Source organism: Camelus ferus, chromosome 6 (genome assembly GCF_009834535.1).
Source record: "Camelus ferus isolate YT-003-E chromosome 6, BCGSAC_Cfer_1.0, whole genome shotgun sequence".
Taxonomy (NCBI): Eukaryota; Metazoa; Chordata; class Mammalia; order Artiodactyla; family Camelidae; genus Camelus; species Camelus ferus.
Window position 1 is genome coordinate 36,839,321 of NC_045701.1, and position 27,770 is coordinate 36,867,090.

The 27,770-nt window shown below is 36.5% G+C and overlaps 1 protein-coding gene and 1 long non-coding RNA gene across 3 annotated transcripts in view; one reads left to right on the forward strand and one right to left on the reverse strand.

Moving 5' to 3' along the window:
* The window catches only part of PRKD1 (protein kinase D1), a 281,949-nt gene that overhangs the window by 156,418 nt on the left and 97,761 nt on the right, over positions 1–27,770 (reverse strand). The gene's annotated exons all lie outside the window — the stretch shown is intronic.
* Positions 1,762–26,134, forward strand: LOC116664213. The gene is made up of 3 exons (XR_004320611.1): positions 1,762–1,771; positions 3,739–3,747; positions 25,774–26,134. It is a non-coding gene; the product is annotated as an uncharacterized LOC116664213 (long non-coding RNA).

Sequence of the window (27,770 nt, forward strand, 5' to 3'; positions counted from 1 at the left end):
TATTACCTTAATTAGCCCAGACAGAAAACCCAGAACTTTTCTGTGAAGAGTGGAAAAACAAAGCTCTTCATTGCCTAGCTTAGTAGCATAAGAATATGAGGCATGGAATTCCAAGGGAGGAGGCTGAACTTCAGAGGCTGCATAGTTGGAGCCACATGTGGGCCAGCAAAGCCTAGAGATAACCCCTGGTGAGATTGAGTCCTGGATAAACCAAATCTGCCCATGGTCAGTACAGTCTGGTGCGCCAGGAGTTCCTCAAGAAAACATTTCTCAACCAGTTTCTGACATTTGTAATCACAAGGTTCCTAAAAATTTGGTCTTAATACCTTGTCCTGTAAAGTTGGATCTTCCTTGGTTCTTGGTGGATTACTGACCTCCTGCCCCTGAAAATGTTGCCTGAGGGAAACTGTTGACGCTGGGGTCTTTGCCTTGGTATCCTGAGCCCACCTTTCCTGCTTGCTCTCAGGGGTGCTGAATGGAGCCTCCTGAGGCAGGAGCCTTGATCTCACTCTCAGAACTCAGCTTTCTTTTGACTCTGCAAACAACCAAGCTTTCTCTTTAGCTCTCCCACTCCATCAGCATAGCCCCACACTGCCCAGGTCATAGTGTCAGAGATCTGCAGATAAAATGGAGATTTACCAATTATAACACACGTTTATCACTCAATTTCCCTAGTTAGTCCCCAGTTGTGACATTACTGTTCATAAACCTAATGAGAAAGAAGGAAAAAATATACTTATGTATAGTCATATCTATATCTATAGTGGTTATACATATGCATTTTTTCCTCTAGTAGGTTCTGGCACTCTCAATACCCCCTGTTGAGTTTCCAGAACATATGATATCATTTCAAAGACATATGACAGAGAAACAATGTTTAGATTTCTAAAAGTGACACAAACTGAATTTTAACTGTAACAAACTGTTGTACCAAGCTATGTTTAAAAACTTTACATTTAGAAACAATGACACATGCTGCCAAAGTCTGTTTGAAGTGTTCTTTCTCTGTAATGTGTATAAAGCCTTTCTATGTTTTTAAATCAAAATTTACTCATTGATAAAGGTATAAAGGTATATTCAAGAGTCAGAGGATTTTTTTGGTAGAATTTGAAAATATGCGTGTGGTATCTTACCAATCAATTTTTCAAGAATAAAAGCAATGTTTACAAATTAAAAAAAAAACTAACAGCATAGACAGTTCTTTGGAAAATCACTTTAAAATAAAGCAAGACAAAACTTCCACCAAAACTGTCCAATGTCTGCCCTTTATTCTGTCCTTGACAGAAATAGGGCAAGTGTGGATACTGAATACTCATGTGATTTCAGGAATTACACCATTGGTCCTGCCTCCAATGCAGACTATAAAGTCTCCACCACATAATTAGAAAGTCTGAGGTCTGCAGACAAAGCTCTGTGAACCTACACAGCGGCAAAACCACAGCAGTAGTGCCAGACTTGGGAGATAGGGTATTTCAGAAACTACCTGATAAGCTCGGGACTTATCATCAGCCCTTTGAGGCAGCTGTTCATGAATTTCACAAAAAGGGCAGAATAACTAAGGACCAATTGCAATGTCTCTTTTAACTTGAATGCTCTCTAGGAGATTAGACTATTTGACTCTGCAGTCCCTTTGTCTTAGTCTATTCCGGTTGCATGGTTTATAAACAATACACAGGTACTTTACACAGTTCTGAAAGTTTGAGATCAGAGTGCCAGCATGATCTGGTGAGGGCTGTCTTGCGGGTCGTAGACCCCCCCACGTTTCCCTCACGTGGTGGAAGAGGCTAGGGAGCTCTGTGGGGTCTCTTTTAGAGAGCACTAATCCCATTCATGAGAGCTCCACCCTCACGATGTAAGCACCTCCCAAAGGCCCCACTTTCACACTGGGTGTTAGCATTTCACATGAATTTCAGGACACAAACATTCAGACCACAGCGCCCTTATGTCATATGAACTTCATGTTTTTAATTTTTGATTGATTTGTCTGCATAAATAAAAGACTAAAAATCATTTAATTTTAACTCAGAGTTTTTAACTATATAAAATAATAATAATTATAAGATAGGGGATAAATGAATCAATTGCACAAGTCTTATTAAAGATCTACACGTCATATTGCTCGTAAACTGCAACAGCTCCATGTCTTGAAGGAATAAATAACTGAAGTCTGTGAGCTGTCTCACCATTCTTTGGTTTTAACACAGCGCCTGGCCATAGAGTCAAGAATCGCACTAAACCTTAAGGATGCTGGAATGAAAGATTTCTTGCTTTCAAGGAGCTCACAGTTTAGTGAGAGAGTGGAGCACCAGGCAGTATTTATACAGTGATCAAGCTAAATGCAGGGATGTGGGGTACGTAGCCCACCTGAAGGCTATGAGGCCGAAGTGTCATCTTAGCTGAGTTTTAAAGTATGAGGTGTGGCCGGGCAGAGAGGAGGACAGGGGCAAATATCCAACACTCCCTGATAATGACTAATGGCTGAATATGGCTGTAACAAATTGTACTTCAGGGAAACGGCAGGAGAGGCAGGCAGGGAAAAGTCCTTGATTGCTACAACAAGAACTTTTTGTTTTAAGGTGGGTACAAAAGAGTGATTTTTTTTTTTTCAACAGAAACACATGTAACTATAAATGAGGCTTTCCATGGACTGGCGTAAAGGGAGTGAGTAGGAGTGGTTGCAGTCCACACAGGGAGTGCTGAGAGCCACTCTAAAGGCAGAGCAGTGGGGACAGCGTGAAGGACAGCAGCTCCGCCATAGAGGGGATGTGTGCACAGGGAAATGGCGGGGACAGGACAACTTTCAGATCCGGGGATTCACCCACCAGATAGTTCATGCTGATATTCTCCAAAATTGGGAATACAGGAGGAAGAGGAGACGTAGAGGAGAAGATGAAGAATTGTTCTTAGGAGGATGAAACACCAGGATGCGAGCTTTGCTTCCTGGGTGTGCCTGTCTCTCTGACTACGCTGCTCAGAAGCTAGTAATTTTCTGCCAAAATTATAGTTTCCTACAATGTAAATAAAAGTCTCTTCTTACCAAGAGAGGAGGATAAAAGCATGGAAAGGAGAAAGAGAAAAAATAAGATACTTCAATGAGCAAAGTGAACAATGTGGAAGAAGAGGGAAGTGATGGCCACAGAAAGCAGAAAGAGAAATAATTAGCAGCAGCGAGAGTGAGCCAAACCTTAGCAGCTGTGCAGACTTGACTTCAAGGTGGCTGCAGCGAGAGTCTTCAAAACCCCTGTGACCCAGCAAACCACGGAAGTAAAACTTCCAGAGATGGCTGGGGGTTCAGCAGGAGGTCAAAGACCTCAGGCACTTCTTGTTAATAAAAGCCTGTTCTCTCTCTGAGGGAGCCAAGGAAAAAAGGGTCAGAAGGGCTTACTTAACTTCTTTTTCCACAGATGCAGACAGTTAGCAAATATATTAACTGGAGAAGTTCCACTGCAATATCAGGGCTTACTTATGTCATATTTGCAAAAGAGCCAATTCCCCAACTGAGATTTCAAAGAGGTCAATTCTACCAAGGTGGTGGATTTAGTCCATACTCTATTCTGTTGACCAGCATTTTAAAACTGGACGGTGTTACATCACTTCTGATTTCTTCTCAAATATTAGAAGATCTGGCCACATAAGGCCCATCCTCCCCAATCCAAAGTTGGGACCTAGAGAAGCCTCCCTCTTCAGATGGAGAGCTTGCTAATTTGGGGATCTTAATCGATCACTCTTGAAGAAAAGAACGCTCTTGTCACACAATTTTTTTCCACACTGTAATTGTACTCACTTGACAAAAGCATATTCACTTCCAATAGAAATAAATTTTAAATACAAGAGTTCCTATATATACAAACTCTCAACTTACAAACTTTCATATATAAAAATAAAGCTGTACTCCAGAGCAACAGTATCTCAACACTTTACAGATGGTGTTCATTATCATTAGTCGTATGTCGTCAATTCGGTCTTAACCATCACAGGGTTCTCTAGTCTAAGGAGACTGCTGTAACTATTCTGGGTTTTGTGGGCTCCATCACTGTAGTTAGCACACAATATTGAGATTGGGTGCCAAGGCAGTGAGGGTGGAAGATGCTAGTGAGATGATTTCATGCAAACAAAAAGAAAAGAAAACAAAAGAAATAAAATGAAAGAAGATAGAAGTCATTGGGACTATGTAGCTGCGCATGGAATTCATCCAAAAGAGCATGTGAATCACTAGGTGTATGGAAAGCACAGGGCCCATGTAATGGACTCTACTTAATTTAAAAATAGCCCTCTTTCTATTATTATGAAGGCAAGCTCAGTCATTAACTGGTCACATCATTAAAATGTGTTAAGCATCTCCACACCTTAGGTAACTTTAAACACTGGCCTTTCACTAACATAAAAATAAAAACATTCCAGAAGCCACTACGGACAAGGAAGCAACTGCATTCTAGTCCTTTGCATTCTGACAGCAATCTGAAGGCTGCACGATTTAGTGATACTCAGAATCAGTTTGGGAGTCATTTTAGGACAAAAGGGAGGGCTTCTATTAACATGTATAGCACTGCACTTTGATGCAAGAAATACAAGAACTAACCAAGCACACAGAAAATACAAGAGCCACAGGCACAGTGGTAGAAATTGGTATTGTGTGCCCTGAGGCACCAACCTCACGTAACTGAAAACCTGGTGCACTGTGGCGAAATTCACTAAGTGAAAACTCTTGAAGAGGGCATTCATACAGCAAAGTTTTATATGTGTATTTTCTTTATGACTAAGGAACTGCATATTAGTTACTGGCAAAATATCTTCTATCTATGAAAATTAATTTCAACCTTTTCACATTCAGGTTTCTGGTCAAAGGTTAAAATAATATGGCCGACCAGACCTTTGATTAAACATGTGCAAAGGCTTTAGAAACATAGACCTCCCCAGCGTTTTCAATAAGAGACTATTGTGTACAGTTAATGGGCAAGAACCATTGTTTACTATTTTTGTACGATGGCAGTTTTCAATAGCTCCCTTATTCTCCTTTCAATAAGCAGCATTCCATTCAGCAAACCCCAAATGCCTTCATAGTGGAGAAACTATTCTGTGTTCTAGCTTACAATCTCGGAGTTTTGCCGATAAGAGACCACACACAGCTCGCTCCTGCCTGCAACAGAGGCTCATTAGAACAGCTTCTGGATTTCAAATTTACAATAAGGTAGCACTGAGATCTCATCATCTGGAATTTTCTCACCTTTAACACTAAATAAATATGTTGGTTAACATGCATATTAGTGAATCATTTCTTTCTTTTTTTAAATTGAGTTATAGTCAGTTTACAATGTATCAATTTCTGGTGTTCAGCACAATTTTTCAGTCATACATGAATATATACATATATTCATTTTCATATTCTTTTTCACCATGAGTTACTACACGATCTTGAATATATTTCCCTGTGCTATACAGTATAAATTTGTTTATCTATTGTATATATACCTGTCAGTATCTACAAATCTCGAACTCCCAGTCTGTCCCGTCCTACCCTCCTCCCTCCTGGCACCACAAGTTTGTATTCTATGTCTATGAGTCTGTTTCTATTTTATATTTAAGTTCATTTGGCTTTTTTTTTTTTAGATTCCACATATGAGTGATATCATATGGTATTTTTCTCTCTCTTTCTGGCTTACTTCACTTAGAATGACATTCTCCAGGGACATCCATGTTGCTGCAAACGGCATTATGTTGTCATTTTTTATAAATGAATAGTATTCCACTGTATAAATGTACCACAACTTCTTTACCCAGTCATCTGTCGATGGACATTTAGGTTGTTTCCATTCTTGATTACTACCTAGTAGCTCCATTCTACTGGCCTTACCATGCAAGTCATTCCACTTTGTTCTTTTGTCTTTCTAGATCATTTGTAACACATATTGCTACCCTAATAATTGTCAGTTTCTTGTTTATTTTTCAGTAGCTTATATTTATATAGTTGTACAGTAAAAGTTTATCCTAAACAAAACCTGTATAGAATCAGTAGTCTTAGGCATACTTCTGTTGGCTACATCTCCTAATGGTTCACGTTTCATGAGCATTTTAACCGCTTATTTTATAAGAAACCAGTACTAAAATATTTCAGACACAGAAAACATGCTTCCTCGCCTCCAGGAGGATATTTTGTTAAATATAACTTAAATTCTGAACATTAACTTGATGTCATCATAATAAACATCAATACTTACTGGAAGCCACACAAGAGAGCATCAAAAGCAGAAGCATCAGGCTACTTGGGATTGTTTAACCCTTGGGCTGCTTATCCACAAAATGGAAATAAGAACACATGGCTCATATGGTTGTCGGGATGACTGAGTTCGATAATTAACAGCACTCAAAACACGTAAGTCTGCGTTATTCCTCTAGAAGACTAGAGTGCTCTCAGAATCGGCTGAGACAGGTGAAACTGCCTTAGTCTCACGCAGCTGCAGACTACTGCATATTCAGATTTCATGCTTGATCCATTACTGTCAATTTGCCTGTTACAGGATGATGCCACCACTGCCATCATTACGTTAGCCAGTAGTCCAACAAGTGAGAAAAGGGGGCACTGGAAATACAATAAATAAGAGGAGTCTTCCCGTATAAAACAGAAAAGAGTTCTCCTCCTTCCCCCTGTAAGCAGAGAAGTGGGTTCCCCTAAGTAAAGAGGCTCTTAAAGGGAAACAGAAGAAGAGGAGGTGCTACAAATTGATCTACAACAACTGGGCCTGTCACAACTGTCCAATTCTCTTCATAAACATAAAAATGCCCCAGTATAATCAGCAAAACCTGTTTGTAACGAAAACAAGTCCTAGACTGAACTTGGCCATGAGTTCAAACAAGCATCAGCAAGCAGGGATAACTACTGCCATACCACCTATTGCTGTAGACTTTTGATCTCCCCTCTTAGACTTTTTAGGCACTGCAATCACCACTTTGCACTAAAGATTCACTATTCCAGGAGGATCAGCTGACTTTCTAGTACAATCAAGAAGCAGAATGTTCCTCTTAGTGGACCCACTGGAACTCTCAACGCAGGAGCTTTACTCTGAAGATGCAGCTGTTCTACTTGCAAGATTCTTACACACCCTTCAAGCAAAGGAACAGAGGTACCTACGCAAAGCCTGACGAACTACCCTCATCTCACCACTGGAGAATTATTTCCAACACTCATTTCATGAATTAATGAATTTTGTGGTTCATATTCACAGGGCAATATTTTAAGTGTTCTTAGTGCCCACTTTAGATGGCAGACTCCCCTTAAGGTTCCTCTTACATAACCAACCATGTCTACAAGTGGAAAGTAAACTTGAGCACACACGTGTATTCCTGACTATACTGAAGTATTTCCAAAGTAAATTACGATTAGCAATAGGAAGAATGGAGGGGTTTTGATTATTGTTGAGTCTGTGTTCCTGGTGGTAGAAGGATCAGAGAATAAAAGGCAGAAGCTTCACAGCCAGGAAATGTAGCTCCTGTATTTACCCTTGGGAGATGTTCCAGAAGCTTCCACAGATGTTCAAAGTACTGTGAGAATTTGGTTTGTACCTCACAGGAGCCACAGAAAAAAACAATGGGCTGGGAACCAAGTAATAAGTCTCCCTTTTCCCCTGTTACTCTTCCTGTTGAAGAATCTGCACAGAGTGGAGAATAGGCTGCAGCAGCTCTGATCCACTTAGGACATGCTGTCTGCTAGATTTTGCTCATCCTAGATCCACATACAATCCAGGCACCTTAAATGACCCTCCCCTCCTACAATGTGTTGATTTTAACCCTCTTTGAATGTATAAATTAGGATAGCCTGTATCATTTCTCTGCAGATAGGCAGACTGATTGATTGTTTCTGTTTTTACAGTACTTCAATCATTCTACAGAATGGAATCACCCAGGAAGACTTTCAAAATTAGACTTGTCTTATCTTATAGACACACTGAATCAGAACCTCTGTGGTGGGACCCAAGCACATGTATTTGGGGGATTAGAAAGAAGTCCCTATTTGGTTGGGATGTATATCCTTGATAAAGAACCACTGGAGAAGTGCCAATTTGCAGGGATGATGAACTAGGTTTTCAAACCACTATCCCTCCACTGGGGGAAAAAATCTAAAAAATGTGGGGTAGTTTTTCTTTTTTCATTTAATAAATCGCTTTAAAAGCATCAAAGAGCTGACAAGATAATAAGGAATTATCAGATCAATACTGAAGGAAAAACATGAACCCAGAGAAGCAAGCTAGCCTGGGAAGATACCTTTCCTTGAGTAAAAATTTCAAAATTCCTACAGCTCTAATTCTTGTCCTAATGGGCTCACTAGTAGGCAACTGAAATCAAAGTTCCATGTTGACACAGGGTGGGGGATCTAATAGGAGATCCCCCTGGCAGAAACAAATATAGATTCCTTTTGCAACCCCAACTTAAATTCAGGGTATGAGTGAAATAGAATGGATTTGTAGCCGTGATTGGTATTATGAGGATCATCCAAAGAAACTCAAGCCTTGAACTTGGTTGGTGCTACACTCAAAGTACCTCCAGGTGCCTGGCAGAAGCAAATACAGATTCTCTCTGAAGGAAGGCCCATCTTTGTTCCAGAACACAAGTAAATGTGACAACATTCAAGTAAAGTACTTTTGTTCATTAAAAGACATCATAAAGAAAGAGAAAAGGCAAGCCATCACCAAATGGGATAAAAACCTGTAATACATGTAACAGACAAAGGGCTAGTATCTAGAATATAGATATATTCTATGTAAGATTTATATAGGTACTTCACAAAAGAGAATATCTAAGTTGTGAATAAACACATGAAAAGGTGCTCAACCTCATTAATAATCAGGGGAATGCAAAATAAAGCCACAATTAAAGACACTACATCCTTTCCCAATTGCTTGGTATTGAAGCCTAGAAATGGGACATATTTTTGAGAATTGAGAAACAGTAACTTTCATACCCTTCTGATAGGAATATAAATCAGCACAAAAAATTTGGAAAGAATTTGGCTTTTTCTAGTAAAGTTGAAGAAATATGCATGCTATAGGAATTCCACTCCAAGGTATACATCCTACAAAAACTCATGCACAGGAAACATCAAAAGTCATATACAATAATGTTCTTAGCAGTATTTCCAGCCAAAACTGGAAACAACACAAAGGTCCACCAAAAGAAGAATGGGTAAATAAAATGTGGTATGAACATTGGGGTGCAGGTGTCTTTTTGAAGTAAGGTTCCTTCTGGATATATGCCCAGGAGCGGGATTACTGGGTCATATGGTAAGTCTATTCCTAGTCTTTTGAGGAATCTCCATACTGTTTTCCACAGTGGCTGCACCAAACTGCATTCCCACCAGCAGTGTAGGAGGGTTTCCTTTTCTCCACAGCCTCTCCAGCATTTGTCATTTGTGGACTTTTGAATGATGGCCATTCTGACTGGTGTGAGGTGAAACCTCATTGTAGTTTTGATTTGTATTTCTCCAATAATTAGTGATATTGAGCATTTTTTCATGTGCCTAGTGATCATTTGTATTTCTTCCTTGGAGAATTGCTTGTTTAGGTCTTCTGCCTAGCAGCACTATTTACAATAGCCAAGACATGGAAACAGACTGAATGTCCATCAACAGATGATTGGATAAAGAAGATGTGGTATATTTATACAATGGAATAATATTCAGGCATAAAAAACAACAACGCTATTTGCAGCAACATGGATGTCCCTGGAGAATGTCATTCTAAGTGAAGTAAGCCAGAAAGAGAAAGAAAAATACCAAATGAGATCGCTCATACGTGGAATCTAAAAAAAAAAAAAAAAAAGAACATAAATACAAAACAGAAACAGACTCATAGACATAGAATACAAACTTGCGGTTGCCAAGGGGGAGGGAGGTAGGAAGGGATAGACTGGGAGTTCAAAATTTGTAGATACTGACAGGCATACGTAAAATAGATAAACAAGATTATACTGTATAGCACAGGGAAATATATACAAGATCTTGTGGTAGCTCACAGCGAAAAACAATGTGACAATGAATATAATTATGTTCATGTATAACTGAAAAATTGTGCTCTATATTGGAATTTGACACAACGTTGTAATAGGACTATAACTCAATAAAAAATGTTTAAAAAATGTGGTATGGACACACAACAGAATAGTATATAGCAGTGAGAATAAGTAAACTACAATTATATACAATAACATAAATAATTACAGTAAATGAAAAAAAGCCAGTCACTGAAATTCTTATAGTATGATTACACTTACATAAAAGTCAAAAACAGGTACAATCAAATAATATAGTTTAGGTATACACACACATGGTAAAATTCTAAAGGAAAAGGACAAGAATTAGGGAGTGGGAGAGGTTGTAATTGGGACAGGACTGGCAACATTCTTCTCCTTGATCTGGTGATGACTGCATGCATATATATATTCTGTTTCTTCAATTGATTTTCAAAGAATATGGTTTCAAGATCCATCACTGGACTAAACTCAATTTTGTCAATATTCTTTCCATAATAAAGTGTTCGAACTCAACATGGTACTTCGTAACCATGTTACTTTTTAACACAGCCTGGAATAAAGCCTGTTTTTGTCAGCAACATTACACTGTTACCTGAAAATCAGCAAACCCTTTAGAATCTTTCTTTCTCTCTCACACACATACACAACAATTATATTTTGTGTAAGTAATTAATTTCAATAGTTATGTTTAGTATTATACTTATACAGAATAAATGTCATCCCATTAATTATAGACCAACTTTTGAGTTGCTTGAAATATTTATCTTTATTCTTTTAACCAAGAGGTAAATCCGTTAACATTCGATGAGTAGCTACTATCAGTAACACAGAAAATTAGTTGTTATTTTAAAGATAAGGCAATAGAGGTCCAAAAACTTGAAAGTAACTTGCCTTGGAGTCAGCATTTGTACCTTGTCTGTATGACTCCTAAGTCTGTGCTCTACCCTCTTCCCCTTTACTACTCATTAGATAAACACAGAATTGGCAAATACGCCTTCTAGTCTTTACCCAGGTCACAGATAACCTTCTGAATGGGGCAAAACCAATGAAAGAACATTGCAACACGTCACTAGAAACCACCCTCAGGAAGACACACTGACCCATTCAACAACCGTCCTTGGTAGGTTAATTTCACAAGAACTAAGCTAACCATTTCCATGAAGCCCATACTATCCCATCTACTTCGTAAGAATATCAAAAGAAATTCTGTAAAAATGATCCAGACTCACCACATAACAGAAACTCCCCTGCATTCTCAAATAACTGTTTGAAGAGACGTCAAGAGTTGAAAGACCAAGATATTTCAGCAAACATCCATTGAAATGGGGCAATTTTCTGTCAGAAGCAGTTCAGGAGATCTCCACCCAGAGGAGCTGGGGCAAGACTTTTATACCAAAGACCCATATTGGCTACAAGCGGTTGCCTTATTTGGAAAAGCACTGTTGGCTGTTTATGACTGGCTGACTGGCTGTCCTTAGGTTTTGACTTCTTAGCCTTGAAGCATTACAGCTTTGGTTTGCTTACACAGGCTACTAAGGCATTAGCATCTCAGCCTCCTGGTCTCGCTCATTTAACTCAAATTGGTGTGGGATGATTTCCCCTCAGATTCTGGACGCCCCACCATCTCCTATTAATCATTACTACTTTTCTAAGTGTTCACAGTTTCATTACCTGTTTTGAAATTTTGCTTAAGTCTGAGATTAAGTTTATTAATTGATTATTCATAAATTCTTCTATTACCCTTCTGCAAAATTATTTATAACCTCTTAGAACTCTTTAATTCTTTGAATCTGTAAAGATGATTAGTGATTTTCCAAGATCCCTGCATAGTAAATCTGGACCCAAGACAAAACATTTTCATTATCGCAGGGTTCACTCACTATTTCCACATCTCTTAAGACATCAAATTCCTGTTAGCCAGCTTAGTTCTACCTCTAGAGTTTGAAGCTCTTTCTCCTTGACTGAAAAAAAAATTCCAAGCAAAACAATTTTAAGTATCTCTGCTTTCTCTTTATCATCCAGGAACACCATACAATAGTCTTCAAACATCAGTCTTCCTCTTCCATGGTCCCATTATGAAACTAGTTTCAAAGGCCTTCTTTTTTGGCAGGATATGTAATTTAGATTATGCTATGCTTTAAAGTCTTTTAAACCAGTTTTAAAAGATGTAGCCCCTCTTATTACAACCATCCTTATTTATATACATCTCAGGACCAGCATGATATGCACTGTCCTGAATCTGGGAGACCAAGTCACTTATAATCCCTGAACTGTACATGTCCCTCTGCTTCCCACACCCCAAAATGCTGAACCTGGGCCAAATGTTAGCTGCTAAGAAGGAAACTAAAAGCATTACAATAACTTGTACAAATACCAGGAAATAACAGAAGCATCAACAGATAACGGTCCTGAAAAAAAAGGCAGAAATGCAGGTCAGGAGCTCCACACATCACCAATGGGAGAAAACCAAAGCACCACAGGTCTATCCTGCAGGGACACACCCAGAGAGTCACTCCATATGGAGCTCTTTTCTCTCCTATTTTTTTTTTTTAATATGAGATACCTAAGTTCCCCAGGAATTTATGTGAAAATTTCTTGAAGAAGAGTCCATGCCAATGTTTTCCTTTATGTGAAAAAAAAGCAGCAATTTACTATCTCAATCCCCAACCTATCAGTATATTAAGGAAACTAACAAAGAAACTACATACCATGCACACATATATATACACAAATGTATAGGAAAATAGTGGTATAGACTGTTACATAAGGAAATTTATTTATATATGAATTAAATAAACATTCATGCTGATACATTATTAAATATGTATATTATAGAAAATAATTCTCAATAAATGATGTTATGTATTATGTTACATATTAAAAGTCGTATTTCATACATGAAACCTTACATATTATATATTTCACATTGATTTATGTGTGTGAGTATACATTTTTTCTTCTATTAGCATTTGAAATGTCTCTGATACTTACTTAGTACCAATCTTGTCATTTAACAAGTGCCCATAGGTTGCAAAGCTCTGTCGAAGATAAAATGTTATGTGACTATACACATTAGATCAACAAATTAAAATACATTTCCCTGCCTTCAAAGATTGCAGAATTTGGTTTCTCAGAAATCTTAGCTTTCACCTTTTCTGCAAAAGTAGTGCCCATTTCTCTTTGTTATCCCTGCATGTTCACCCCCACAATTTTCAGATTTCACACATTCCTAGGGAAGTACAACTGAGAACAAGAATTTTCCTTAAAAGATTTTATTCTAAAGAAATCTTGGTGATTGCATTCTTTATTTCACTTTGTAGTGTCTTCTTATTTTGGCTCATTTTTTGTTGTAATAAATTCAATTTTGGGGTGCTCAGTGGCTTAAGATTTCTTAAATGTTAAAATGTCCTTATAAAATCATAAGTTTTTTTGGACTGCTTAAAATAGATTTAAAATAATGGTTGGAAAACCAATAAAGATACTTTTTGATAACTCTTTCTGCCAAGAGTACAGACAATTCAAGAGAGTTATATAGGTATATATATGTGCATCTATGTGACACATAAGTTACCATTATATCTATTTTTCTGATAAACTGTTGAACTCATCACAGCCATTTGGGCTGTCTGCCACTTCCTTTTAAAAATGTAAATATATAAGGTTATATAATTCAATCATATCCAGTATGTTAATTCTACAGAAACATAATAACTCTCTCCAAGTTTTGACCATTGCCTGCTAAAATTGATTTTTCCTACTTTGAGAGAATTAAATTGATAAGAGACTACAAGCTAGACATGAGACTATGAGACGAACCCACACAACTTGGAAATTATTTCGAAGTGACTACTTCAGGACTATGTGTCTAATGAAAACCAACCATTATGACCAGTGAGCCACTGTGGCCCCAACTCCTAGGACCTCATACTTCAAGCCAGAAAGACACAAACTAATACACATTCATAAGGAACAGTAGAGCACTGAACGGGTTAAGTTTTATGTGCCATAAATATTAGATCAGAGAAGGAAAAGATCAGTTGAGCTGTAGTATATGGGAAAGACTTTCCAGAAAAGGTAAAACATGAATGGAGCTTAAAAAAACAGGATGTGAATAAGCTCACGGGAGAACCAATCACAAAACCAAAAACCTTCTCCACTGCATCAGAAGTAGGACTGAGCATGGAAATGACAAGGGGATGGTCATTAGTGTGGCGTGTGCTAGAGAGAATGGGATGCGTAGGACCAGAGAGGATGGGCACTGTGGAAGGGGAGATGGGATATGATGACAATGGACCTAAAGTGCCTGGCTAGAGCTGGAATGTTTTAAAGTTTACTTTGTATGTTACATACTCAGAGATTTAGTTTACAGGAACACTTCCATAACATAATCAGAGAACACACTCTTACTAAAGTAAACTGACAGAGTTAAAAAGAGCAGTCAACATATTCTTTCTAAAAAGAACTTAAAAGGAGACAACTGTGTCATCTGTGAATATTCTTGGAAAATACACTGAGGTATGTGATCCACTTTGCTGCCACTTCTATAAAGTGGTCATTTTAGTCTTCATCTTTGATTAAATCAATTTTCTTTTGTCAAGAACATTCATTCGGTTGTTGTATCCAGAAATATATCCATGTTACACTCTTTATGCCCTATATTCCTTGAGTACCTAAAATCTCAAGGTACCCTGAGTACCTTGCTTTCCTAAGAATGTGTATCATGATGCTCAGTTCAGCTGAAGACTGAAAAACTACTTGTCTTGAGAAGGTTCTGGACAAAGGAGAAGAGATAGTATCAAGATACTCTAAAGTACTAGTGAACATTTCTGACCACTACTGATGCTTCTCTGTGTCTTAGTCAAGGGTTCTGCTTTCAAGAGCACTTATACTAACATGTTCTGGTCTGATTCACAAATGCATTTGGGGTAATTTGCTTTATCCTGAAGTCTATTTTATTTAATGATTTCTCTTGAGTTCTGAGTAATACTAAACAACAGAAAAGTCCTGAAGCAAAATACAAAATGTAACTTTGTATTAGGTAAATTATATATATTAGGTGAATGATAACCACGAAACCTTCCTTTGAACAGTTTTAATATTTAAATTACCTTTTGCTGTCTTTGGTTTGGGGAATATATTTGGGTTTGGGAACTCTTCACTGTTTAACAGTAAGGATGAAAACTAGTTGGAACCATTATCTAAGGAGGTTGCATCTAAAGATATGTATCATGAAAGTCGTATTTGATAACGATGTATGCTTGGCCAAGAGAGCATCTTATTACAAAAAGATATATATGATGGATACAGCCTAATTATTAACTTACTCTGCTAGCTGTAATGTAACAGAAGATTCCTAATCTGTTCAACAAATGCTGCTCATATGCCTTAAGTACCACTAGGTATTAGTTTTGCTTTTTGGTAAAAAAAAAAAAAAGCTGATGTGTTCAGTGGTGAAGGTATTCATAAATTGACTGAGCGTAACAGTGCCTGGAACTAGCCAGCCCCAGGGGATTTTTCTGATTTAACCTATTTACAACATCCCAATTTCCCAATCTCTGTTTGTTTTTAATCTCATAGCTCATGTTTCTGCTCAGAGTTTTCCCTTGTTTAAAATTAAAGTTATCTCTAGACTAAATATCTCTATACAGAACTTGGAATCACTGTATCACAGGGTCTTTACTGCCATACCATAAAACTTACGTTATGATATTTTATTCATTCACTCTCTCAGCAAATAGTATTAAGCTTTAAGTATGTACAAGGTGCTATGAACAAGACATATCTAGCTTCACACTTTAGAGGGAATATAGATATTAATCAACTAATCATGCAATCCATTATATGAGTGCAATAGTCACAAGTGTCACAGAGGTGTACAGGATGCTACGAGACCATATAAAATGAAGTTCTGACTTAATCTGGGGAAGAGGGATGGGAGAACAGACTTTCAGGAAGGTCTTCTCTGAGATTGCTCTGAAAATTAAATGTCTGAAAAGCACTCGGCCTGAGGCCCAGAACATAGCAGCCATTGCTGCTGATCAGATGATGATGATGATGATGATGATGATGATGATGATGATGATGATGATTACGACGACGACGACACAATTAAAATCTCAAGATCCTTCTAGTCCTTCAGACCAGGCATGTTGAAAATATCTTATGAATAAAATCAGAACAACTACATGTTGTCTACTGTTTAAGGAAAAACAACAAAGGGCCTTTAGAATTTATGGCTGTTCGTTTCATTGTCTTTATCATTTCTTCATCACAGACTCTGCTCATCAGAGGCTAAAACAGCAGTGTGTCTCCTCAGGATATTTCTAGCTCTCCTATTCCAAATATGTTGAGATCCAGATGGGAGTCACTGCGCTACTCAGGATTTAACAGAAGAGCTAGGAATAAGGTCAGGAAGTTCCACTCATAACTAGGTCCCTCATTCCTCCAGTCTGCATGAAGCTATTGAGATATAGCATCCTTGACCAGTAGTTCAGTTCTGCCCTTCTGCATCTCCCATATTCCTCAGTCATGTAGCTCTCTTCGGTCTGGGCCACCTCAGTGAGCTGGGCCTCAGCAGTCACTTGCAGAGCACAGGCCCTGCTGGTGCAGTCATTTACATGTGTGGACAACCCGATGACTAAAACAGGGCAAGGAAGGATTCAATGAATGTACGCGTGCACACACACACGCAAATAAGAACTAGTGTACACAGCAATCCTTAAATATACACAGAAATTTTCTCACTGAAAGAGAAACTACTATTTAACCACTTTCCTCCTTGTAGTAGCAGTGAAACTGATCCTTCCCACCTCATCATTTCATCATTTCAACTTCATGCCGTGCATTGTGAGACTGTCATCTCCTAAGCAACACAGTATGTGCTTTCATACGTGTTACTGTTTATTTTTTTAACAGCTTAACTAAGGTGTTATTGACATACAATAAATGATACTTATTGAAAGCACACGATTTGGTAAGTTTTGACATATGAATATACCAGTAAAATCACCACCAGAATCAAGGTAACGAGTATATGCTTTATCTCAAAGGAACTGCAATGGAACTGAATGTTTGTGCCACCCTCCAATTCATTTGATGAAGCCCTAATGCCTAGTGTGATTGTACAAGGAGGGAGGGACTATGGGAGGTAATTAGTTATGAGAATGAAGTCTTTATTAATGGAATCAGTGACCTTATCAGAAGAGACACAAAAGAGATGATCCCTCACTCCACCATGTGAGGACACAGCCAGAAGGTACTGTGTGCAAGCCAGAAGAGGGCTCTCATCAGAGCCTGATCATGCTGGCACCATGATCTCAAACTCCCCAGTCTCCTGAACTGTGAGAAATACATTTCTGTTGCTTAAGCCACTCAATCTACGGTATCATATTATAGAAGCCCAAACTGATTAAGATAGGAACACACGCATCATGTCTCATGGGCCTTTGTAATCCCTCCCTTAGCTCCTCCCCACCCTCTGATGCCAGGCAACAGATTAGACTGCACTTTCTGAGGTGTTCTATAAATAGAATCATTCATTATTTAATCATTACATAATCACTTAATCAATATATTACATAATCATTCATTACTTTTTTGTGTGCAGCATCTTTCACTCAGTATAATTATTCTGAGTTTCATCTATGTTGTACCATATATCAATACTCCATTTCTTCTTATTGCCAAGTGTTATTCCATTGTATGGATATACCATAGTTTGTTTACACATTCACTTAATGATATGGACAAAGCTATTCTAGGTATTTGTATAAAATTCTTGGTACGGACATACCATACCAAGGCATATTAGATTTCTCTTGGGTAAATACCCAGGAATGGTATAGCTGGAAGATATTACTTTTTAAGAAACTGTCAAACTGTTTTCCAGAGCGGCTGTACCATTTTTTACCCCCACCAGCAACGTATGAGTTCCAGTTCCTTCATATCCTCACCAACACTGGGTATGGTAAATCATTTTAACTGAAGTCATTCTAAAGGTATACCTTAAAAATTTTTTTTTAAAATAAAGGTGTCTCTTGTTTAATTCTAATTCTAAGAAAAAGATATCTAATCTCCTACTCCACGTCATAGATCAGGACAATTAAGCTCTGATCATGTTTTCCTCCTAATGAGATGAATTACAAAAAGTTCCTTCAAAGTACACAAAATTGTACCCTAATACAAAAATGTAAAACTTTAAAAATGTCAAAATTCTTATGCCATTTGATATTATAACTGAACTTTCATACTATAGATTTAAGTCACAGTAAAATTAGCAAACAAATGAGCTTTAATCTCAAACATAGACTAGAACATTAAATATTATTAAAATAAAATATCTTCTACAAAGTCAGAAGGTCCAAATTTTGTACTGTAATCTTATACAGTTGGGCAGGATGAGATACCTTCTTAGTAGAGTTATCAAATATTAGTAATATTTCAAATGTTTCACATATCAATTTATCTCAAATGTTATTATGAGTGATTCCTTTGTAGAAAAGAAAATTTTATTCAATATCTAAAGTTTCCAAGGCCAAAACTTGGCACAATTTGTGCTTGTGAAATTTCAACCAGGATGCTAAAATTTGATGTCCAAGATAACTAAGTCAAAAAAAAAAAAAAAGGGAAGGAAATAATTTTACCATCTCAGTAACAGCAGCAGCCAGGAAAATTGTTAAAATGTCATGAGTGCCAGAACATGACATTGTTGAAGAACTCAGGCAAAAAGAAAAGGTTTATTACCTATATGGAAACTTGCTACCAACTCCCAAATACCATAACACAGCAAAGCTTGCAAAGAAAGCAATGACATGATGGAAACTAAACAGGAAAAATAATTCAAATTCACTTAGTGAGGTTTTAGTTAAACAGCCAATGTTAAAGTGCTGTCAATTTGAAGCCGCTGCTTTCAAAAGTCAAACATTCCTCTAAGATTCACTCGATCAAAAGTGACCTAATCGCAAAATAAAACACACTCAAAAATACAAGAGAACGTAATAGCAACATAGAGATAGCCACACATCAGATTCTTTTTTAAAGTCTTCATACTCACGTCATGAAAAAAATGACAATCTGCAGATTATTAGCCCTGCCAAAATTGGGGAAAGTTCTTGTGGTTAAAATAAAAACAAAATATGCATAAACATACAAGGGTAACAAAAGACTATTTTTTGCTTGTAGGAGCACTGTAATTTTATTTAAATGGTAGGTGTTTCTGCAGAATAGAAAATGGAATTGCACTTGAAAAAATCCAGTTCCATACCACAGATACAGTTGTCATCTTTAAAATGTTGGCAAGAAAAAATGCCCACAGGAAAAATGAAAGAAGCAAACTATTTTTAAATCATCCAAACTACAATAACCAAAGAAACACTTCATCTGTTCACTTTTCCCACCCTTTCAGGTAATTTTGAGCTATGCTCTCCTTAAAGAAAGCAAAAGCCACCACCACGAATAGATTTGTTTTAAGATATTTGTGTACCTAAATCCCACATTCTGTAAAGCATATCACTGCTATCTTTTCAATGTGTGCTCCGTGGGAATTTGGGAGGTAAAAACACTTCTGTTTGAACAATTAAGTTTCTTACATTTAAATAGGTACAACATTTAAAATAATCATGTCCATGAACACTGGGTATTTCTGATTCAATAGGAATAAACAGTACAATTTTGGTCCTTTGGTTTGTTCTTGGTTGTGGCGGTAGGGAATGGGGGGATTTCATTAGTTTTTAATTTCTCAAGCTTTGGAAAATGAACCTGTTCTCCAGCACTCTACTGAAGTAGTGGATTTTAAGGCATCTACAACTGCTGTCTAACCACATAAAATGAGATGTAGAATTTCATTCGTTTTTTTCTTAAACACATAATATTATTTTTACTCCATATATAGGTGTGTTTTGCATTAATGGAAATGCTAAAGAGAGACAAGGAAATAAGCAAGCTATCGGAGTACCTTCTCTAAATACAGCAATTCATGGGCTGTGCTGTGAATTTACTAACATCAAATGTTCCTTTCAATACAGATTTTTACTGAGGCCATTTTAAGCAAGCTTATTAGCAGTTTCTAAATCTGTGCTGTGCAAAGTGATTAAGCTTGTTTTGTTGCCATAAAATGCAGATATATTAAGAGATATTTTTAGGTTCAAATCCAAATTGCAATTTAAGGTTAACACGCTTATTTTTTTAAAGGTGGCTCAGAATTTCAAAAAGTTATTTCAGACTATTTTCAAATTTTAATATTATTTGTACAAAATAAAGGCTATGATTTATATTATACATTATAGTATATGGTATACTTTAATATACAAAAGTATTACATTCTTTTTAATGTATGAATATGCAACAATTATTATAACCAGAAGCTTAAATTAATGAAGAAGTAAACAAAGCTAAATTGCATTAAATGACATCTATAAACTATCAGTGTTGGGTTATTTTCTTCTTGGCCTGTTTCTTTCATTCTCCTATGCATAGACTCTTAGATATTTGTAATCATTGTGTAGATAAAATGCTGCACACTGACATATTTATTTCAAATATGGTTGCTCATCAGTTTATACAGTATCTTCATAATTAATATTTAAAAATTTAGGTATTTCTCTTCCTTCCTCCTCTCTGTCTCTCTCTCTGCCACTGTATTTAATTTGGGGGGTTATTTTCTTGAGTAAAAGTCTTAGAAGCTAAATGGTAAGTCAAAATTATGACCATAATTGTAACCTGCCTAATATACTGATAAATTCTTCCAATTTATAATGTGTGAGTTCACACACATCCCTACAGATTCACCTAAAATGGATTTATAATTTTTACATACTTAATAATTTAATAGACAGTAGTCCACACTCTACACTTAATTTTTAATTTACATTTCTGTACTATTACTAGGATGAATATTTTTTCTTTTCAGCTTTAATATTTGTGTTTCCAGTTATATGAAAATTTATTTTCACTTTCTGAACATCTATCTTTCCTTTGAATATCACTCATAATTTGCATTAATTTTCTAAATTACACCAATATCAATTTCCTAGTCATCAACTGTGTCAACACTATTAAATTTATTGAAATTATATAGAGAAAGCCAGAAAATGTCATGGCAAAACCATTTTGCTTCTATCTTTGTATTTCTTCTATTTTTATATTTCTTCTATTTTTGTATTTTTAAATATAACATTTATTTACATACATGTATTTAATTACTTTAATCTATTTTATACATTAAATATGTCTTCCTGCTTTTGAATCACATGAGATAGAGGGAAAATTTATCTACTTCTATATTCGTATCTCAGTTTTGCAACACTGTACCTTAAATAACTCATGTTCTCATTATATTTTTACGTAATTTTCATGTAATACATTCTAACAAATATTTCTGGAATCTTTATTTTAACTTTGTCTTTTCTTCAACACGAGTAGTACTAGTGCAACTCAGAGAACGAGTAAACATTTTTGAGATGCTTAAGATTAAGATGAAGCAACCTGGAAATTGCTTTCAAATCAGTCACTTTCTAGTGAGAAACTACAATAAAACTGACCTGGTAGGAAATAATGATAAATACAATAACTTGGCATATACTCAAACTCCAGGTATTAAAATAATCACTTAAGACAATTAACAGGACACAAAATGTTCTAGGATGCTCATCATTATAACTTTGGATGTTTTAAGCCTAAAAATAAAAGAAGTATGCTGTCAACTACATATTTTAGCTATAAAATTCAACTTCTCAACTTGATTAAAATAGTGAGTTAACTCTTTCTTAATAGGTAAGCAGAAAGGACAATGTTTACAAAGGGAAGCAAGCAAAACAAGTAATTTACTAATATCATTTTAAATGTGTTAGCTGGCCATATTAGTATCCATGTTTCTTCCTTAATTATAAATGATAGACTCTTCTTTCATCTATTGACATATAAATAACAGTGTTACGCACATTTGTAACACTCTTCTAAACAAGCAATGATTTCTCTGGCTAAATGGTATCTCCCAATAGGATTTACATGGTATATTATGTTGCTAAGAATTAGTTTGTTAGGTAAACAACCTTAAACATGAAACAGCAATCAACAAGTATGCATAAAAATCATTTCAACCTGTATGATGTGTCCTTCCTGAATCAAGTGATTCTAGTTTGCTTATCTGAAGTTAAATCCCCCAACTCCTGAATGCAGAAATTAGAATGAGTATTTAATTATAATGAGAACAACATTTAAAATTTTTGTCTTTATCTATAATCTTATAGAGGGCTCTTTCTTTTCATTGAAGATGCAAAATTGGTCAATTCAAAATTTTGGGATGTGCGACCAAAAATTCCTGTAACTTCTGAAATAGAAAAATTAAATAAGAGAGAGAGAGTTCTGGGTTAATGACATGAATTTGGCAGTCATCAGCCTATAAATAATATTTAATGTCATGAGTCTGAACGATATCCCCCATGATAAGTGCGAATAAAGAAGACAAGAGGTCTAAGTACTGATCCTTCAGGCACTCCAACACAAAGAGATCTGGAGAAAGAAGAAATTGAGTCGTGGGCATCTGGAGACATGCACTGTCTCTGCTTCTCTGGGGTAGGTCACGTAAGACGATCAAAATTCTGACCAATTCAAAGTCAAGGACCTGGGAGGTCACCATTGAACGCAATCAGATTTCTGGTAGAGTGGTGGGGACATAAGTCTGATTCAAGTATGTTTATGAGACAATTAAAGGAGAAGCAGACAACAAGTGTAGACTTGCTGTGAGTTTCACTGCCAAGGGGAACAAAGAATGGCTAGTGGGCAAGAGAGATGAAGAGGCAAGAGAGTTTTGCTTGTTTGTTTTTATGACAATTGAAAATTCAGAACAATTATTAAGTCCCTAAACAACATACTTCCTTAACCCAATTTAAAGTTCCAATGAGGAAGGGCATTAAGAAGTCATGACCTGGGCTAACTGTAGGAAAATATTTTTGTGTAGAAAACTTCTGACCGTCAATTAGGCCAGCCCTATTTTCAAAATGTTTAAAATTTACAGGGATTCTAACTACACATCAAAAGCCACAGTCAAGTATTCTTCCCTTTCATAAAGGATACTGGGGTAACGGGAAATCTCCTGAGGGATACTATGCCCAAAATAGGTCACAAAGCAAAGCTGTACCAGGTGGTATTTCAGGGAGGATGTTTAGAATGCCCTGTAAACAAACTGCATGTAAGTGATACATTAAAATCTCTTTGGTGTTGATTAAATTGGTCAAATGTAGTAAGTCGAATTCAATAAAATAGAGCTGTGCGGATGACATCATTATCCCCAGTGCAATCTGATATTTAAAATGTGTTCTGGAAAAGATGGTTTAAATGTCTGTCTTAAGTATCAGAACTGTACTGTTAGAACATGTAAAATAGGGACCAACAATCTGATCCTGCTCTAGTACACCCTTATACCAACTTTTCACTAAGTAGTCAGGGTTCTCAAAACATCTAAAACTTCTATGAAGAGGCTACTTTGCACTCATTGTAATGGGTAATTAATTCAAACTACACACAGAGGGTCTCAATCAATTGGTGGAGATCCCATGTCCCACTGAGCCCAAGGAATATCAAGACACATCCACTGCTGCAGAGACATCTATCACTAGAGGAGCAGCTGTTCACCTCAGCTGTCCTATTCTTCCCAATCTGTCCGGGGACCATGACCTAGGTAGGAGACCATAAAACAGATGGATTGCAATTGCACTACCATTTACTTTGCATTTATTTGCAAAATAGACTTTTGAGGTAATCACTAGTTAACACTAAAATCTAGGTGACATGTAGAAACAAAACCTCACACTAAAATTTTAGCTGAACCCAACCAATACATACCAGTAACAGAGATACTCAGTCAGGGACCATTGTAGCTACAGAGCTAAATATCACCCAAATCTCACTGCATGTTAATACTTAAGGCTTTCCAGAAACCATCACGAAGATGTATGCACACTTAAATACAAAGGATTGTCCTCAGATCAGTTCCAAGTTGCTATGAAAATGTCAACAGAAATTTTAACAATTAAAATGGACAAATATCAGCTTTCCTCTTTTGGAAAATTTTATATCTTTAAAGACATATCTGAAATGAAATTTTGCCCCTATACTTTTTTTTTCCTTTGAGAATTGCACTTTTCTGACAGCAATATGCAATTCCACACAGATCCACCCACTTCCCACTGCTTTTCAGACTTATGTAGCAGAAGCGCCACCAAAATACACATACATATTCATAAGCTGTCTGAGGCATTAATTCCACACATGGCAATGTATACTTGCATCTGTGGTTGGAGCTTCTAATTTGCAAAAGCAAATATAATGTGTCTAAAAATCTTGATGAGTGAGTCTTTCAAATTCAAGCCCAGAACATTAGGGATCCACGTATACATAATTTCAAGCAGCAATATACTTAAGTTTTCCGACTACCTAATATAATTCTCCCCAAGTCAGAGTGTCACTCTATGAATATGATTATTGCCAGTGCTAATTTCTCTAATTTACTTCTTGTATGTATTTCAGGTTATAAATATTCATAACCAAAGTCCACTGGTAGTGTCCTCTTCCACTTGTTTAAACTAAATTCTACTTGCTATAACATAAATCTATTTTCTCCCATTCTAATTTATGAAACAGCTGAGAAAAGTGGTTTGCAATATCTTTTCAAAATAAAGAAATAACAACCTAACCTTTTTTTGTTTCAGTGTACCATGGCCTAGTGGTTGAAACAGACAAAATATTCAAATCATCTTCCATATCACTGATTCTTCATTTTTTCTTTTCTTTTTTTGGATAATAAACTCACCAGTAGTTGAGCCAATCTATTTCTTCTACCCTGGAGTTCTAATTTTGCATCAGTAGCTGTACATGAGCAGATCTCTCTTTCACTCCTCTTTCTTGGGTGGGGGTAATTCCATGATGTGGCAGCTGCTTAAGCCAAGAAAAGCCCTGGTTTGCTAACTCAGGATTTTAAGCTAAAAAATTTGCACATCAGTGCTTAAAAAATAAAGAATTAAAGGATTGGCATCAATCTAAAAGTACATAAACAGTTTGCAAGAATCAAAGTTATAGACTTGCTAATTTCTTGGCAAATTTCAATATGACAAAAATCATTAAAAGGTGAAAACCTCAATTAAACAAGAATTGTCTTAACATGGTTAAACATGTGACATGTTAATGAATTAACTTGGTAAATCCTAGTGAAAGAAAACAAATTGTTTCTCCACTAATATTTTGGAAAAGATGACAAATTACTTTACTTGGATTTTGATTGTTTATTTGTGTTGATTTTATTAATCATGCCAGTGGTTCCAAACAGACACCTGAAATTGTTCAGGTTTCCTGAGGAAAGCCTATTGCTATATCCGGAGTTTTGTTATTTATAGTGCTTATTTCCTTCTCCTAGAGGGCTGCAGTAGCAAAGATTAAAAATGTTTATTAAAGACTCTTGCAAATGAACTTAAAATGTTTAGAAGCCCAAACAACTCTCTTTGGCAGCACTGTGCTCTCTTACAGAGTGGCTTTGCAGGAGGCTGTTTAGCTACAAATCTGTGTATCTTTTAGAAAGCTCTGAACTATTCGCAGTAGCTGCTCATTATTTACAGATCTGGTATTTGTAAATTCGCCTACTGGCTAATATGTATTTGTAACCCCAAAACCAACACTCACAGTGCTTTCGGGGTCATTCACAAACATTCCATGGGCATTCACAGAGTGGCAACATGTCTGAGTCGCCCACGTGCACATCACCAGCTGATGCTCATGCAGTCTCGTTTCAGCTCTCATGCTGCAAACAAGTGTACTCTTCTGTCTCTTTAGTGTCATGGTTTTTACATTTTGTTCTTCTTTTGGTGAATCTGCTGTTTTAAATGGACTGCAGGGATAGTGCTGAAGTGCTGTCTCTGTCCTTAAGTGTAAGAAGGCTGTGATGGGCAGCATAAAGAAAAGATGAGATTCAGATTTGCTTCTCTTGGGCCTGAGTTAGACTACTGTTGGCCAATGAGTATAGCAAAGAAAGCTCTTTAAACAAAAACAACCATAAACAAGATATTATACTGATTGGTCAACAAAAATGTGGACAGAAGCTCACAGGCTTGTACTCCCCTTATGAGCACTGTTTACTAATTCAGTGTTCAAAGTAACTTTGTAAAACATAACTACCACCAATTGTGTTATTTCACATCAATTGGCTATGATATACTGTCCCAAGAAGGGGCAGCACTGGAGTAAAGTAGAACATTCACATTAATTTAAAACTTGGTTCCTAGATTTTGTCCATTTCTATTTAATAAAAATCTGCTATTAAGCCCTTGTCAATCTCATCTTTTGCAAATATATTCTCACATTCCATAGGTTGTCTTTTTGTTTTATTGTTTCCTTTCCTGTTTAAAACCTTATAAGTTTAATTAGGTCCCATTTAGTTTATTTTTGCTTTTATTTCTATTGCCTGGGTAGACTGCCCTAGGAGAACATTGCTGAGGTTTACATCAGATAATATTTTGCCTGTTTTCTTTTAAGAAGTTTATAGTATCTTGTCTTATGTTTAAGTCTTTAAGCCATTTTGAGTTTATTTTTGTGTATGGTATGAGGGAGTGTTCTAACTTCACTGACTTACATGCAGCTGTCTAGTTATCCCAATATCATCTGCTGAAGAGACTGTCTTTACTCCACTGTCTGTTCTTGCCTTCTTTGTCAAGAACTAATTGACCAAAAGTTTGTGGGTTTATATCTGGGCTCTCTATTCTGTTCCATAGATTCATATGTCTATGTTTGTACCAATACCATGCTGATTTGATTACTGTAGCTCTGCAGTATTGTCTGTAGTATTGGGTTATTCCTCCAGCTTCATTCTTCTTCTTCAGTATTGTTTTGGCAATTGTGGGTCTTTTGTGATTCCACATAAATTTTAGGATTATTTGTTTTAGTTCTGTGAAAAATGTCCTGGGTAATTTGATATGGATTGCATATAAACAGCTCATATAACTTAATAATAAAAAACAAACAACCCAATCCAAAAATGGGCAGAAGACCTAAATAAGCAATTCTCCAATGAAGAGATATACAAATGGCCAATAGGCACATGAAAAAATGCTCAATATAGCTAATTATCAGAGAAATAAAAATCAAAACTACAATGAGGTATCACCTCACACCAGTCAGAATTGCCAGCACTAAAAAGGCTACAAACAATAAATGCTAGAGAGGCTGTGGAAAAAAGGGAACCCTTCCATAACTGTTGGTGGGAATGCAGTTTGGTGCAGCCATTATGGAAAACAGTATGGAGATTCCTCAAAAGACTAAAAGTAGACTCACCATATGATCCAGTAATCCCACTCCTGGGCATATTTCCAGAGGGAACCTTAATTCAAAAAGATACATGCACACCAATGTTCATAAGACATGGAAACAACCTAAATGCCCATCAACAGATGACTGGATAAAGAAGCTGTGGTATATTTACACAATGAAATACTACTTAGCCATTAAAAATAATAAAATAATGCCATTTGCAGCAACATCAATGGCCCTGGAGATTGTCATTCTAAGTGAAGTAAGCCAGAAAGAGTAAGAAAAATACCATATGATATCATTTATATGTGGAATTAAAAAAAAAAAAAAGACAAACTTATTTACAAAACAGTAACAGACTCACAAACTTATGGTTACCAGGGGGGAAAGGGGATGGGAAGGGATAAATTGGGAGTTCGATACTAACATATATAAAATAGATAAACAAGTTCATACTGTAC